Source organism: Vombatus ursinus, unplaced genomic scaffold, assembly GCF_900497805.2.
Source record: "Vombatus ursinus unplaced genomic scaffold, bare-nosed wombat genome assembly UNPS02000582.1, whole genome shotgun sequence".
NCBI classification, from domain to species: domain Eukaryota; kingdom Metazoa; phylum Chordata; class Mammalia; order Diprotodontia; family Vombatidae; genus Vombatus; species Vombatus ursinus.
Window position 1 is genome coordinate 21,893,621 of NW_020940360.1, and position 18,815 is coordinate 21,912,435.

Below are 18,815 nucleotides of genomic sequence, written 5' to 3' on the forward strand. Positions count from 1 at the left end.
TTTAAACTTATGTCTTTTGCCCTCTGGAATATTATATTCCACGTCCTGTGGTCCTTTAATGTAGAAGCTGCTAAATCTTGTGTTATCCTGATTGTGTTTCCACAATCTTGAATTGTTTCTTTCTGGCTGCTTACAATATTTTCTCCTTGACCTGGGAACTCTGGAATTTGACTACAATATTCCTAGGAGTTTTCCTTTGGGGATCTCTTTCAGGAGGAGCTCGGTGGATTCTTTCAATTTCTATTTTGCCCTTTGGTTCTAAAATATTTTAAAAATATATTTTTTAAAATGTCACAGAATTTTTCAGTTTCACATATGTTATTCCTTTTTGTCCTCCTTTGCATATTACAATATTTGTGTTTGTTGATGGTTGAGTCCATAATAAAATACTTTTAAAAAGAAAAGAAATATTTTTAAGAAGAGAAACAGGTTAATATGATGTTGACTTGCCTTTAAAATGAAGGACCAGCAAAGGCTTTTTTGACCTAAAAGTGGTTAATAAATTTAACAAAGCAGTAACAAAACTGTCTTATTTGTGTACCCTTCTGAACTTCTATTTGGTTTTTCTTTTTTCTCTACAGATAGGATTTTTTTGCTGCTTTGGGCTTTGGCAGGGGCTACTTCTTTTTAAATTGTAAACTTAACAAATACCAAATAAAATGGGTACTTCCATGTACAAGTTGAACAGAAAAAGGGATTGTACATAAAAGCACATAATTCTGTTATGTATAGCTTGTTTTTCTTTTTAAATATATAATAAATTCAACATGTAGCTTTCAAAACTGTCCTACTTCTCTGTGATTCTTTCAGGGTTCCTTCTGTTATTTGAATTTTTAAAAAATACTTTAATGACCCTCTTTTCTTCCTCTTCTTTTTCTTTTTTTTTGGGGGGGGGGGAAGAGGGAGCTACCCAGTACCTAGCTTCTCTCTCCCTTATACCCACTTGTGGCTCCAAGAAGCTTAGCATGCACAGCAGCCACATCCCAGTAAAACTGTTTCAGCAGATGGCCTAAAGCAGATTGAGGTTAACTTCTGGCCTCAAACCCATCCGTGAGTTAGGGGGATGTCTACCCCAAGCATGTGAAGACTTCTCCCAGCAGGAATGTGTGGATGCGAAACATTTGTTCCAATAGCCATGAAGGCAACTGAAGCAGGCTCTTTGGAGATCTTAGAGCTTGGTCAGAAATCGAAGATACAGGCCATTGCCAGTCATCTTGACTTTCGTCCTGCCACTGGACTTCGATGACTCTAAAAAAGAAAGGGAGGCTGATGAATTTGAGCATCTCTGCTTCACTAAAATCCAATTCCAGCATAAATCAAGACATTACCTTGTCATGTCATTGGTCCTCGTTGAAAACAAAGGATGAACAAAAACCCCCCAGAAAAGGGGAGGAAAGAAGGAAGGAAGGGAGAAAAGGAGGAAGGGAAGAAGGGGGAATAAAACCATTTTTTTAAAGAAACACACATGGTCAAGCAAAACAAATTCCTACCTTGGCAATGATCAAAAATGTATGTCTCATTCTCCATCTTGAATCCATCACATCTTTCGGTAGATAGGGTACTTCATTATCAGTACTTTGGAATTGTGGTTGAACACTTTGCTATTCAGAATTCTTATGACTTTCTAAGTTGGTTGCCTTTTACAATGCTGTTATTGTATAAATTGTTCTCCTGGCTCTGGCCACTTCATTCTGTATGAGTTCATTCATAAGTTTATTTCTTCACAGTTTTCTCTGAACCTATTCCTTCTGTCATTTCTTATAGTATAGTATTGTTATACTTATGTTCATTCATTCTTCAAATTTGTTCATCCATCTTAATTTCTAATTCTTTACTGTAACAAAAAGAGCTGCTACAAATATTTTTGTGCGTATGGTCCATTTTCCTCTTTCTTTGATCTTTGGGGCAGAATAGGATATTTTTTAAATGTTATTTGCATTTCATCACCTGCCAACTCATATTCTCCATACTACCACCCCGAAGCCCTACATTGTAACAAATAAGTAAGTTTCATTCTGTATCTCTAGTACACCACTTCTCTTATAGTATATGGAGGTCTATTGCTAAGGAAAATTAATTTTAATGCTGTTTCATTTTATTATTAATATTGGTTTGTAAGATTACTTTTTCTGTTCAAAAAATCCACATTTCTTAGTTTTAGCTCACATAGAAAAAAGTTTCCAAAAACTGGCTAAGGAATCTAGTCATATATTAGTGCCTCCAAGGATCTGGTCTGGAACTCTCTCTTCATCCCATAAACAAAAGCTAAACTAAACTGGTTCTCACTACCAAGAGTTACCAAGAGTCACTTGTGTGACCTTGCACCTTTCATCAGAGTTTGGGGCAACCTAGCTTATAAAGGGAGAAATAAAGTCAGAGAGATCCTGATCCAGGAGGGTATACTTGCCCAAATTGCTGGAGGCTGATCAAAACTCACAACCAAGACTAGTTCCTCAGCTGATTTCCCTTTATTAATGATGAAATAATCAGCAGGGGCTGAGGACTCTTAGCCTACCCCCTCATTAAACATCCACCAATCAGTGTTTCCATCCCTTTATCAGGGGAGGACCCTGTCAGTAACGTAACAGGGAGATTTATGATGATCCAAGACCCCCATTTGTCTTTGGTTACTGAGAGAAACCACTGACTATAAATTTGTTGATTATTGGCTAGCCTAATTAATAAATTGATTGTTAGTACTTGAAAACTTTGTCTGTTGGAATTATTATTTGCCACATTACTATGCCATAAAAATGGGAAGGAGTCAGAGAGGCTTGAGAAGACTTGTGTGTATAATAATCAATACCTATGATTGATCTAACTATGGGGATCTATGCTACTGGAGACCAACCACAGTGAACAGTGCTAACTGGTGGGGTTTGTTTTGCATCATGACACATTTGAATTGGCTGCAGCATAGTGATGTGGCATGTGTCCCTAATAGGTAGACCCTAATGCTGCAGCATGCCCTACAGTGGCAGCAGCTATCCTCCCCTATTAAGCCTTCATGTTCTATATAGTGCCCAATGAATAACACCAACAGAAAATTCTATGAAAATACAGAAGGAGTGACTGTTTCAGGCCAGGAGCTGTTAGGAATAGCTAGTATCAACATCAGTATTGACAATGATCCCACTGATCCAAGTGGTCAGTTTCTTAACAACCTCATCTCTTCAGAAAACAGTCCTGATTTACAGCTGAAAAAGAAACCCAAATAGCTTATCACCAAGCCCTGGCACTAAATCTGTGTTCCTTGTCAGAACATCATCAGTCTTTATTTAATATGCAGCTCTTAACAACCTAGGTATCCAGTTTCCAGAGTCACTATAAAAAGCAAGAAGGTAAGAGGGTTGTTAGAAGCAGGTGGGTTGATACAAGAAGTAATGACAGCTGGCATTGAGGGAGGAGGCAGAAAAGGGGGAAAAAGCAGAAGTAGATCTGGATTACTGCAAAGTACAGTAATTTTCAGAATACCAAGCCTGAGTCATCAAGGAAAGGCTAACCTAGACTCAGCATTATCCATTAAAGAAGGCTAGGATGCTGTAGAGTAGGTTTTACAAAGATTCCTGTCAACTTTTTTTTTAAGTGTCAGCATTTGAAAAGGCAAAGCTTCATTTATCTTGAAATTGCAAGTGGAGCACCTCCTTTCTGATAATATTAGATAAATGAGTGTTAGTGTGGTAATGACTATCCCTTAACTGTTATAAAATTAGGTCATTACAGCCCCCTAAAATGTTTTTAATTATAAAAGAGTTATGGAAGGCTAGGAATCAAAAGTAATAAGATAATCTTTTTCTCTTTTTTTTTTAACAAATAAATATACCAGAACTCATATTTCCGCAATTCTGTCCCCTTCAAAGTGGTCACCTTGGGATGCCTTACACTTATTCCAACATTACTATCATTCTGGAACATCTCTTTTGGAATTATTTTTAGAACTGAATTTTTTCTGAATATTTTTAATGGTAGAAAATCTTCATTATTTACAGACAGATTTAATTTTGGAAACTGCCAAAACACTTGTGGAGTCAAATTTAATCATCACCAACCTTCTTAACTAAACTTAGCCCCAAATGATTTTTGATGATTTCCAAAATCAAATCTGTCTTCAAAGAATGATTTGTTACCACTAAGGATAATCAAAAGGTTATGACCCAGGCTTTGAAAGAAATACAGGAGAGGAATTTCAAAAATGCTTTGAATAAAGAATGGCAATATCTTTGAATTGAATGCATGGCCTCCCAAAGTGACTACTTTGAAGGGGATAATTTGGATATGCAAGCACTTTTTGAGGTAATAAAGCTGGAAACAAAGGAGATGATCAGTTGGAGGATGGCTAAAATATTGTGGTACATGAATGTAATGCTGTACTATAAGAAATGACAATTATGATGAATATAGAGAAACATGAAATGATTTACATGAACTGATGGAAAGTGAACAGTAATTAAAAAATATGCAGGATGACTACAACAATATAAATGGAAAGAACATATCATTTAACATTGTTTCATAATAATATAATTTAAAACTGAAAGCTTCCACTAAAATCCTGCTCTGATGCCTTATCCTGGTATGGAAATGGCCCTGGTGGACTGCACATTTGTTCTCCTAAGAAAGGACTAAGTTTGGAGAGGTTCAGTACCAGGCTGAGTGATGAATATTTTACTAACAGATATAGGACTTTTGATTTTCATCTGTAAAGGGAGCATCCAACCAATCAACTCCCTGGAGTAACAAAATATAACAATTAACATTAATAATATACTCAGAGGTATCAAGCAACCTTCAGCTCACATGTGGTCCACAACACTCTCAAGTGGGGTCTAAACCATATTAAAATGTAATTGGGAACAATTTAACAACAAAATTAAAAAAAAACAATAAAACAGATAATATGTTTCAAAATTAAGTAATGTGCAGCCCCCAGGGATCCTTATGTACAGATTAGTGGCCCCCATTTCTATTTGAGTTTGACACCACTGTTCTAGGCAACACAATACTAAATTCATTTGCAATATGCATATAAACATACCTATGTATGTGAGAAAGATACTGTACATATTTGTAACTAGATAGAAAGAGTGACTCAGTGGGAATCTCACTAAAGATTTCAAAGTAGAAATTCCCACTGACCCTCTTGTAATAGAGCTCCCCCTAGAAGGTTTGAAAGCTCAAGACAATGAAGCTATTCTCTTCTCCCCAATTCCCATATGGACATCAGAATGACAGGAGAGGGTAAGTGGTGAATGACACCGGTGAGATGATTCCCCATACAGCCTAAGCTAAGAGCTAACCTCAAATGTTGTACTTTTCTTGAATCTTGTATTGGGAGAGCATTTAGAAAGGTTTTTTTTTAATCTAAAATTCTCAAAAATATTAAAGCATTAAATGACTTCTCTAAAACAATAGTGTCCTTAGAAGCAAGAAGAGAAGTAATTGCTTTATTTAAAGTGAGACTGTTTCACAAATGAAGAGACAGTCTAAGAGAGATCAAGTCACACAACTAGTAAATATGTGAAGTATGACTTGAGTCCCACTTTACTCCATTGATGTTTGGGCCTAGTTCCTCTAACTCCCAATCTGTTTTCCTGACTCCACTTTCAACATGCTATTGACTATACTACCTAGTTTTGAGGAGCAAAGTAGGATCTAACCATTAAAATGAAGAAAGACAAGCATTCAAGATCTACTGACACTTGGATAGAGGTAGGCAGTATTCTGGTAAATGTTTAACAATTGGCCCTTGGAAAGAGTGACATTTTCAAATTTAATCTACATTTTATTCATCACTTTCTTACATCTATACAATCATCAAAATGATAAATCAAACCCAGATTTGTAGTGTTTGCTGATTTCCAAGGTATAAATGCTCATGCTGAAAACTACACAATCTGCTCTCCCGAGCTCATTCAAACTAGTACCAGCACACTTATGGAGAAGCTTTTCCAAGTTATATTTGGAGCCCAGCTTCCTTCTAGTCATTTGCTTCCTTTAGAGATCAATGTCCTTTGCATGAGCTCCCAATCACATACAGTTCAAATTTTCAGGATGACCAGAGCTCATTTTTGCTTTTCACATAAATCACCACACATTTTCCTTCAGTTAATATGATGTACTCTATGTTTTCTAATTATTGTACTACATTTCAATGCCTGAGTTTAAGCCTAAAGAAGAACCAGGCAGGCAAAGAGCAGAGTACTAATTAGTGTTTCTAGCAGTTTGAATTTAAATTCTGGGCCCGCAAGAAATAAGTCCAGATTGAAGGGAGGTTGTGTCAGGCAAGCTAAGGCTACCTAGTGGGAAGGGAGCTAGGGAATGTGAGGACAGAGGAAGGAAAAGGAACCTACCTGCATATATTATCACCTAGAGGCAGTCTTGACCTCAGGAAAAAAAATCTGGGGCATCTCTCCTTTCTGTCTAATTTCCATCTTTTACCCATCCCATTTTCTTAGTCAGGGATTAAACACCCTCTTCAAACTAACTTCAAATTGTATTTTTAGCTTTATCTTGTATTGCTTATCTTCACTTATTTATTATTCTAGCAAAATGGAATTTTCACTACTTCCCCAATTCATCCAAACATTTCCTGCAACCACATATTCACTCATATAAGTATACAAAAATATGTGTGGAGATTTCAACCAACCTTTACTTTAAGACCTATGTATACATATACTTTATGTGTTGGGATGGAGGAGAAGAAAACAACTACCCATTGGGGCAGCTCATTTCACCTTAAATTTAGGAAAGATTTTGCTTACCTAAATCTGGCTCCCTGTGATTTTTACCTATTGACACCATTCTCCCTTTTGGGGCCAAATCTAATCACTCTTCCATATGAGAGATTTTTGAATACCTGATAATAACTATTGTGTCATCCTTAATTCTTCTATCCTTCAGACTACACATTCTTCATTCCTTAAACTGATCTTCATGTGGCATCATCTTTATGTGGCATGATTTCAAGGCCCTTTCAAATCTGGGCTGTTCTTTTCTAGCTATTTGTCCACTTATTCATGTTCTTCCTAAAATGTAGTACACAAAAGTGAATAGAATATTCCAAAGGTGCTTTGACTGGGGTATCTCCTTTATCCTGGATACTTTATTTTGTAATTCAACCTAAAATTGCACTAGCTTTTTAGATGGTTGACCAAGTACTTTTCTCATAATAACCCTATGATTTTGATATTGTAAGCATTATTATCTCCATTTTTCAGAAGAGAAAAACTGAGGATAAGGGAGATTAAATTGCTTGCCCATAGGTCACAGCTATTAAGTGTCGGAGCTGGGATGTGAACCCCAGTCTCTGGACTCCAAGTCCAGTGCTTTTTCTACAAAATACTGATGGCAAAGACACTTATGTCTGTTGAAATTCTACTGATTTTTCAAGGACCAGCTCTGTTGCTCCTCTCTCATTAGCCATTTTTCTGACTTTCCCAGCTGGAAACAACCTATCCCTCCTTGGGACTCTGAATTATACTTCTCCTACTCATCCATTACATTTTGTTTTGCATTCCTAAGCACTGACACATGAGTATTTTTATATTTAAAATATAGGAGATTATTATAAGCAGAATACTTAAGGAGCAAAGTAGAATCTGACCATTAAAATGAAGACAAGCATCCGAGATCTACTGACATTTGGGTAGTTATAAGGAGTATTCTGGTAAATGTTTAACAACCAGCCCTCTGAAAGAATAACATATTTCTAAGTTTAATCTACATTTTATCCATCACTTTCTTACATCTAGATAATCAGCAAAACAATAAATCAAACCCTGATTTGTAGGGTTTGCTGATTTCCAAGTTGTAAACACAAGCACTGAAAATTTCACAATCACCTCTCCCAAGCACATTCAAGCTAGTTCTATCACACCCATGGAGAAGCTTTTCTAAGGTATATTTGGAATCTAGCTTCAGTCTAGTCATACTTTTCATTTCTTGGGGAGAGGAGGGACCTAGGATTAGGAAAGAAAAAATCCACATGCATCACAGAGGGCTTGCACTAACTTTAGAACACTGTTAACATATCAGTTTGTGTCAGAGGGGGAAAATGATTCGAAATTCCACAAAATGTTTATAGATGACCATTTATCTATCTATAATCTCTCTCTCTCCCCCCATAGATATTATACATTTTATATAAACATATGCACATATACATGTATATATCTCCCCCAGAAACAAGTGCCCAAATTAAGCCCCAGGTGGTGCAATGGATAGGGCACCAGGTCTGAATTCAAGAAGACCTGAGTTCAAATGTGACCTCAGACATTTACTAGCTGTGTGACCCTGACCTAGCTATTTAACCCTGCTTTCCTCATTTCCTCATTTGTAAAATAGGAATACTTACACTATCTACCTCCAAGGGTTGTTGTGAGGATCAAGTGAAATAATAATTGTAAAATGCTTAGCACAATGCATGATACATAGTAAGCACTACATAAATATTAGCTATTATTATATTCAATTATGAACAGCTATCAGTTTCTGTATTATCCCTGTTGTACATAATATCAAGTACCATTCAGTATTCAGAATTGTATAATATGCCTAAGATAAATTTGAGTCAATGTTGTCAGCCTGTCTGAGAGTCTCAAAGCAGTTTGCACTGTGAAAAGCAAAACAACATCGCCAGCCTCCAGGGTACTTATACTCATAGGAGAAAGGTCTGAAGAAGATGCCATTTATTGTTCTTCTGAGTTTTAGAAAAATCTTGAGATTTGCACAGTAACTTACCCTTTCAGATTGCTACTATAGTCTTCCCATTTTTAGATCAACCTGAAAGGACACAGATTGTTTGTTTTTAAATAGTATTCTGCCAGTATGACTAAATAACAAGCTCCATCTGTACCAATCCTGTTAATTGGCAATTTTAAGGACACACAGGGCCAACAAAAGTCTCCTGAGCAGTGATCAACAGAAATGTCATAGAGAGCTATCTAGGGAATATTTGGGGATTCACAGAAGGAGGTACCTATTTGATCAGATTTTCAACAAAAATGGATGACTATAAAACAGTGAGCCACTAAATATATTTCATTATACCACTTGTTAAAAAAATAATTGTCAAGTATTATAGTGTTTATCAAACCTAAAATCTTCAGGTTGGACAGGATCATAGAAATTATCCAATACAGCCTCTTTGTATAGGGCTCTCCAGTACTGCAATTCTTTGTGTTTGAGGGGAAAATGTTTCAACATTCCAGGCTAGGTATATATGAAATATGTGCAGCAGGTCATTTATGTAATTTTTTTCCACAGAAACAAGCACACTTAAGCACTGATTGAATATCTCCTGTAATAGGGAGCTCAATATCTCAGAAGGAAGCCCATTCTATTGATGGGCGGCACTAATTGTTAGAAATCATTGGTATTTATATTGCACTGGTGTTTGAATATATATATTTTTGAGAATTATTTTTAAGCCTACTACAATGTTTTTGTATAAAATTCTTCAGGGGAAACAGGTTTAGTGGAAATAGTAATAGATTTGGAGTTAGAGGACCTACGCCCAAATTCCAGCTCTGCTACACACTACCTGATTGCCCTTTAGGAAATCTTTTCATCTCTCTAGGCAAGTTTCTTCATTTGTCATTTGAGATGACTTCCCATCTGTGGCTGCCCATTCTATGTAAGTCTCATCCATGTCCGCAGGATCATAGGATCATAGACTTAGAACTGGAAGAAATCTTAAAGCTGATTTTTTTTTTTTTTTGGTGAGGCAATCAGGGTTAAGTGACTTGCCTAGAGTCACACAGTTAGTAAGTGTTATGTGTCTGTCGGATTTAAACTCAGGTCCTCATGACTCCAGGGCCAGTGCTCTACTAAAGCTGATTTTGTCCAACCACTTCCCTCCCCATTTTATAGATGAGGAAGCTGAGACTCAAAGTTATTTAGTGATCTGCCCAAAGTCACACAGTACAATAGTAAGTAGCAGAGCTGGGATTTGGACCCATCAGGGTTTCAAATTTGTCTCTGAAATTGGCTAGTTGTTTGGGCAAATCATCTAACCTCTCTGAGCTTCTGGCAGCTTACAAAGACTTATCTACCAAGTTGCCATTGTATTACAGGTATTTGATGTATTGATGTAAGATGATTGGAAGAACAGTTTAGTTGCTGCGTTCCAAAACTATACAATTATCGTAATTTGTTATTCAAGTTTTTTTTTCAAGTGACAGCAGTGCTAGTAGATGTTTGAGACTCAGGAGACCTGGATTTCATTCTCAGTTCTTCCCCTTACTATGAGACCTTAGACAAGCCATTTCTCCTCTCTAGGACTCAGTTTCCCCATCTGCAAACTGAGAGGTTTGGACTGGACATTCTCAAAAGTTTTCTTCAACTCTAATAACCTGGGATCATATGAATTGATGAATAGTAGGATTCTAACTTCAGGAATTAGAGAACAAACTGCCCCATTACATACATATATAATACTGTTAGAACAATTATTCCCTTCCCACTACAATTTACCTCCCACCACCCAAAGATTGATTTATTCTCTGTTGTAGAATTAGATTAGTTGTATGTTTGCCATTGAGCTGGTTTAAACAAAACTAGACCACTGTTTAAACCTCCTTGGTAGGCCAACATTTTGGACTGTATTTGATCGAACATTGCAATGAGGCTCTGAGAGAGATTGGGCTGTCTCCATTATGGGAAGTCTTCAAAACGAAAACATATAGTTCTCTTCTCTGAATGGTTTAGACCTTCACTTTCCTGAAGGTAGGCGGCTTGACAAGATAATGATACTAATAACTAACGTTCATAAACAAAATATTTTAAGGTTTTAAAAGTGCTTCACATGTATTTTCTTATCTGAGCCAAGATCCTCAATGTTCTTGATAACGCTACAATTCTATTAGAATGATAAGAAGGGACACTGTATAATGGGACCTGAAAAAAATTGGGGGGATATAGAAATATTTAAGAAAAATTTGGGGGATTTAGAAATATTGCAGATGCAATGAAAGGGGCCCTCCAAATAAGATAGTGACCCCGAATGCTGCCCAGTGCAGCTATAACCCCGCATGCTACTTGTTCCCTACTCTCCTTTGATTCTCCAATGCACCTTCAACCTTTGGATCACTGAGTCATGCATATTCTCCACAGCTGCAAAGCTACCAATTTCCCCTGCCATGTTCTGAAAAAGGAGAGGGTGAGATATCAGATTTCAACATTCTTTCTTCATAAAGAGAAAAGGGAACGGCAAAGAAGCACAGATTTTTGGCTGCTAAGCCAAAGTTGTAAATAGGCAGAGAGCCATGCAAACTGTCCCAGAAACAAAAAACTAGATTAAAAAAACCCACCCCTTCCATAGTCCTCTCTTCTATAATATGAAGAAGTTTCTGTGAAAATTTAAAAGTAACTAGCTATCTTACCAGTTTTTCTTATTGAAATACATATAAATATAGACATACAGATGATAGAGAGATACATACATACATAGATACATCCGTACGTACATACATACATATATATGTACGTAAGGCAACTAGGTAACGATAGAGTGCTAGACTTACTAGCAGAAAGATTTGAGTTTGAATCTGTACTAGCTGTATAATGCTTAGCAAGTCACTTAACTTCTCTGCCTCAGTTGCCTCAGTTATATAATGGGGATAATAATAGCACCTACCTCTCAGGATTGTTATGAAGATCAAATGAGATGATATTTGTAAAGTTCTTTGTAGACCTTAAAACTTTACATAAATTCTAGTTATCAATAATAATAATCCTACTTCAAACAGTAATTGTGTGATACTGGGAAAACCACTTAATTTGTCACAGTCTTAGTTTCCTCATCTGTAAAATGAGTATAAAAACACTTACCTCACGTGGGGCTCTTTTAAAAAACTAATCAAATGAGGTAACATATGTAAAGTGTTTTGCAAACCTTAAAACACTATGAAAATGTTAGCTGTTTGTAGGGAGATATAAAATATATATACACTATGGTAGTTACAAATTAGGTATGAAAAATGTAAAAAATACATACATTTTTAGTCTAGAGAACAAATAAAAGGTAAAGTTGCTGAAATAGTTTCTTGGTCCTCACATCTACTCTATAAAGGGAATGAACGAGATGTAGAAAGTAATGTCATAATTTGTATTCTAGTATAACTTCTTTCTCTGAGCTCCCAGAAACACTGTGATGATAGCTGCCATAGAAATGCATGGATACATAATGTAGAGTTTAGAATAATAAAAGCCTCAAGTAGTTGTTTATACCACTAATAAAAGCAGTTTCTTTGGGAAATGTTAAATCTAGCCTGTCTGGTTTAGATAAAACACAAAAATCTGTATTTAAACAGAGTTGTTACAAATATCGGTGCTTAGCACAATGCCTGGCACATAGTAAGCACTTAACAAATACTTCTTGACTTGCCCTACATGGCAAGGAAAGGGACACAGAATAGGTTCCATTTAATTCATCTTATTTTATGCAACCATGATTAAGAATATAAGACATCTTTACATTGAGTTCAATTATTGCCCTCATTTCTCAAAAGCTTTGTAAATGGTTTAGTCATTCCTCCAATTATTTAAGCTTCATGACACTTCGCAGTTCGTTTTCCTTCAGCCTCTAACAGAATTGCTTGAAGTAATCATTGTCTCCTCCCTCTCTTTCAATCCTTACATCTCTTATTATTTTTTACAAACATTTTTATGTCACCCTTCCATTGACCCTCCCCAAATGGAAAAGAAAAGTCCAAAATAAAGCCTTCATCATAAACATACATAGTCCAGCAAAACAAATCCCTCCCTCGCCAATGTCCAAAAACAAATGTCTTATTCTGCATTTTATGTATGTCGCTGCTCTAGTAGAATGTGGATATCATGTTTCATCCTCAGTCCTCTAGACTCATAGTTTATCATTGCATTGATCAGGGTATTTCAAAGTTGTTTTCTTCATGATGTTGTCATTGTATAAATTATTTTCTTAGATATACACAATTCACTTGTATCAGTTCATAGAGATCTTTCCATTTTCCTTTGAAACTGGCCATTTTGTCATTTCTTCTGTCACAAAAATATTCCATCCTATTCATATATCACAGTTTCTTTAGTCATTCCACAATTATTAGGAACTCCTTAATTTCCAATCTAGGGAAAAAGAATTTTCGTAATTTTTTTACTACAAAAAGAATTTTGCCTGTTGCCTAAATATTTTTGTACATGTGGATCCCTTTCCTCTTTCATTGACCTTCTTGGGATATAGGCCTAGGAGTCAAAGTATGAACAGTTTAGTAACTTTGGGGACATGGTTCTAAATTGCTTTCCAGAATGGCTGGAACATTTCACCCTACCTGTTTTCCCTCAGCCCCCTAACATTTGTCATTTTCCTCTTTTGTCATATTTGCCAAATTATAGGTCTGAGATGGAATCTCAGAATTGCTTTAATTTACAGTTCTCTAATTACTGGTAATTGGGAGCCCTTTTTTTATATGGTTTCTGATAGCTTGCATGGTTTCCTTTAAAAGGAAGGATGATATGAACTGCCTGTCCATATTGTTTGATCATTTATATATTGAGGAATGGCTCTTAATCTTATAAATTTCAGTCATTTTCTTATATATCTTGGATATGAGACCTTTAGCAGAGGCATTTGCTGAAAAGATTTTTTCACAGTTAACTATTTCCTTTCTAATTGTAATTGTTTAATTGTATTAGATTTGTTCTAAAACTTCTTAATTTTATAGAGTGATAACTTCATTTTATCTTCTTTCTTACTCTATCTAGAATGGTAATTTCTTCTTTTCTCCTCTAATTTGCTAACAATTTCACCTTTTATGTCTTTCATATACCCATGGAAATTTTATCTTGGTATATGATGCACGATGTCCTACACCCAATTTCTGCTGAAATGCTTTCTAGTTTTCCCAGCAGTTTTGTCAAATAGTAAGGATTTACCCTGGTATCCAGGGTCTTTGAACAAGTTTGTTTGCTTCTGTATACTATTTATGTAATCTGTTCCAATAATCAATCTCTATCCCTTATATCTATTTAATTTTTCTTCAAAGTGCCAAAATGTCTTCCATCTCTAACCCTTCCTCTCCACCTCTCCTTTCACCACATTAATTTAAGCCTTCATCATCACACTTCCAGATTTTGCAATAGCCTCCAATGGCCCTCCCACCTCATATTTCTCACTCTTCTAATATGTATCCTACTTACCACTACCAGACTACTCTTCCTTTAATAACACTTATATCACTAAGCTAAAAAATCCTTCAATGGCTCTTTATCTCTCTATAGTCTTCATTGTCAAAACTCTTACGCTTGACTTTTAGTCTTTTCCCACAATCTCACACCATATTACCTTCCCAACCTTATTGACAATCATACCCTCAACACACATTCTTCATATCAATCAAAGACATTTTCTACTATTTGACATTGCTTTTCTGAAAATGTGATGGAATATTTTTCCTTCCAAAAGTTCTGTGAGTTCCCTAAAAACATAACTGTTACGCAAATTCTAGTCATTCTAATTAACAATGGAGCTCTACAATGGTTAGTTTTGATGAGAGTTAGTTGGGTCTCTGTATTAGAGGATAGAGGGACTTTCTGGAGGGAGGAAAGATCAGTTTGTTCTGTCTGTTTCCCCTACCATTTAGCAATAAATACTTTCTAATTATGGAATTACTTTTTAGTGTCAGTGCCTACACTAGAAGATAAAAGACATCTCATGCCCCAAACTCTCCAAAGCCAAATTTATTGGAATGAATTTTGAGATGTGGTCAGGAGGTCAGAATCTCCTGGCAAGGTAGAACATAGCAAAGTAGTACTGCTGACTACACCTCCAGCAACTTGCAACTGGGGGCAAATTCCCATCGGTCTACACTCTCAGGCTTGGATCATTGCTGACAACACTTGTATAAGTATCAGCAGCCAAAACTAAAGTCCACACAGAGGGCAGGAATCCAAAGACAGAGGCTTCTGGCCCTTCTTTATATACAAAAGAGCCTCGATATTTTATGTGGGCTATGGCTTTCTTAACAGTTTCCAATACTTCCAAGAGCTATATCATGCAAGGCTGGAGATCTGAGGCTTAAATTAAACCATATAGTATCTTGTTTACATAAACTTTGGGTCTGTGGTCTATGAAATTCCCTTATCTATACATCTTGAAAGTAAGGGGCCTGCCTCTCCTGCATGAATAGCTATTATTTATTACAACTATAAATCCTTGGGAGTATGCATAAGTGGACCTAAAGCTTCAGGTTTACAAAAGTAGCAAATAATAATAATAGATTTAGAAAAAATAAGATCAAGAAAAAAATGCCATTGTCTATCCATGGTCTAAATTCATGACATAGTTCTTAACTCAGGACAATTTCCAGTCTTAAAAACATGCCTTGTGGAAAGGAAAATTCTTCATTTGGGCACCCTGATTAACAAGGCAAAACTCAGGACAAAAAGAATTAAAAGGATTTTATTATGAATATGTCAAAGTAGCAACATTTTGGCCTAGCCATTCCAGATCTTAAATTGTATTATAAAGCAGCAATCATCAAAATTACTTGGCACTGGCTAAGAAATAGAGTGTTGGATAAGTGGAATAGGTTAGGTATGTAAGAAACAGTAGTCAATGACTATAGTAATCCACTATTTGATAAACCCAAAGCTTCTGGGATAAGAACTCACTATTTGACAAAAACTGCTGGGAAAACTGGAAACAAGTATGGCAGAAACGAGGAATGGACCAAAATCTCACACAATATACCAAAATAAAGTCAAAATGGGCTCATGATTTAGATATAAAGGCTGATACTATAAGCAACCTGGGAGAGCAAGGAATAGTTTACCTGTCAGATTTATGGAGAACAGAAGAATTCATGACCAAACAGGAGATAGAGAACATTATAAAATGCAAAATGGATATTTCTGATTACATTAAATTGAAAAGTTTTTGCACAAACAAAACCAATGCAACCAAGATTAGGAGGGAAGCAGAAAACTGGCAAAGAATTTTTACAACCTGTGTCTCTGATAGGGGCCTCATTTCTAAAATATATAGAGAATTAAATCAAACATATAAGAATACAAGTCATTCCCCAATTGATAAATGGTCAAAAGATACAAACAGGCAGTTCTCAGATGAAGAAATTAAAGCCATCTATAGTCATATGAAAAAAAATGCTCTAAATCACTATTGAATAGAGAAATGCAAATCAAAACAACTCTGAGGTACCGCATCACACCTATCAGATTGGCCAACATGACAAAACAGGAAAATGATAAACGTTGGAGATGTGGAAAAATTGGAACACTTAGGCATTGCTGGTGGAGTTGTGAACTGATCCAACCATTTTGGAGAGCAATTTGGAACTATGCCCAAAGGGCTATAAAAATGTGCATACCCTTTGACCCAGCAATATCACTTCTAGGACTGTATACCAAAGAGATCATACAAATGGGAAAAGGACCCACATGTGCAAAAAAATTTACAGCAGCTCTTTCTGTGGTGAAAGAATTCACCACAGAATTGGAATTGGAAATTGAGGGAATGCCCATCAATTGGGGAATGGCTAAACAAGTTGTGGTATATGAATGTAATGGAATACTATTGTGCTATAAGAAATGATGAACAGTCTGACTTCAGAAAACCTGGAAAGACTTGTATGGACTGATGCTGAATGAAGTGAGCAGAACCAGGAGGATGTTGTGCACAGTAACAGTCACATTATACAATGACTAATGCTGATAGACTTAGCCCTTCTCAGCAATGCAAGGATCTAAGACATCTCCAAAGGTCTCATGAGGGAAAATGCTATCCACATCCAAAGAAAGAACTATGGAGTTTGAATGAAGATTGAGGCATACTATTTGCTATCTTTTTTTCTTCTGTTTTGTTTTGTTTCCTCTTTCTGGTAGTTCCTTCTATTGGTTCTAATTGGTTCTTCCTTACAACATGACTAAGGTGAAAATATGTTTAATAGGAATGTATACGTATAGCCTATATCAGATTGTGCTCTGTCTTGGGGAGGGAGGTGGAAGGAAGGAGGAGAAAAATTTAAAACTCAAAAGCATATGGAAGTGATTGTTGATAAATCAAAATAAATTAATTTTTTTTAAAAAAAGTAGCAACATGATGTAGCAACATCACTGAAGATCAGCAATGGCTTCAGGGTGGGGTCAGCTTTTATAGATAACTTTAAGACAATCTAGTGTATTAAAGGAAAGGATTTTAGGAGTTACTCTGAGGGTCATACTACTTTATAAACAGCTTATAAACTACTTTGTAAATATATATATATAAACTACTTTACAAATAGTTCCCCTCTTTCTCCTACCAAAAAAAATGGTGGGGGCCAAGATAACAATGGTGTATGATTTCTGGAATATGCCTTACCAGACTTTGACAATTTCATTATCTCAGCTATAAGTAGATCTGGGGTCTCAGGGCCTAATAAGGGCTCCAATATTATTATATCAAAATAAGGTGTTGCCATGTTGTGAAAGCTAAGCATTTTTACAACAAAATCATTTTTATTTAGCTAGAAACCCTTCCTGAATTAAAACCAAAAAACTTCCCCTGCATCTTAAGAAGGTAATTTTGTCAATAGGCCTCAAGGGCTCTTCTGTATCTTCTACCACCAAGATCTGATGAAGAATAGACCCCCAAGGGTTTGCCTTTAGAAGAATCCTCTTCTTACCTCTCTGTGGCTCCAGCACCTGGTAAGGAGACACTTTAGGGATTGTCTGATAGTGTCCTCTCCGTGAGCCCCCTGTTCCCACAGTGGGAGAGGGAGAGGAGAGGAATCTTGAACAAGACTCAGAGGATTTTTTTTCCTGTTCCACAGCCCTCCCCCCACCCCCACACACACCCAAGGCACACTCGTCTTTTCTATGGGGCCTGAACAACAGAATTCATGCTAGAATTCTACTCAAGATGACATTGTGAAGGAACATAGAGAAACCCAGCTCTCCCACACAAATTCTAGCAAAAATTAGAGGAATCAGTCAGCAAGCATATATTAAGGACTTACTATGTGCCAAGTGTTGTGTTAAGAGCTGAGGAATACAAAGGGCTAGAGCAAAATATGGTCTCGGACCTCAAGGAGTTAGTGTTTGAATGGGGAAGACAACAGGCAAAAACAACAACAACAACAACAACAACAAAAACTGTACTTACAGATACACAGCTTGTAATTAGAAAGCAACCTCAAAGGAAAGGCACTTGGAGGAGGTGGGGGTGGGGAGGGAGTTTCCTGAAGAAGGTGGGATTTGAGCTGTCTTGAAGGAAGCCAAGAAAGTTAAGAAGCAGAGGTAAGGAGGAAAAACACTTCATCAAGATGAAATAGAAAAAAAAAAGAGGAAATTCCCTTCAAAATAACTACAGAAGGCATCAAATATCTGGTAGTTCACTTAACAAGACACATTCAGGAATTATACGATAATTTATAGCTTGGATAGGATTTCTTCATCAGAAAAATTTGCTGCAATGATGTTTTCCCCAGTTAACGATTTCCTTTCTGATTCTCAATGAATTGATACTGTTTGATTTCAACGTGCATTTAGATGGACACCCAACAAATAATACGTCTATCTGGGACAGACACAGAAATCTGGCCCAGAGTTGAAATGAAGAAGGAGAGTGGACTGAATTGCTATCAGGAAATTACAAAGCTCTTCTGCTCATCCCACACATCCCATGAAAGCAAAAGTCATTTTTTTCAACATATTTTACTAGTGTGGCTATATAGTGTCAAAATACACAACACCAGTGCCTTAAAAGAACAAAAGATGAGAGGTGGACAGTGGATGAGAGAAGGTTGCAGCATATAACCAATAAGGAATTCTGAAGA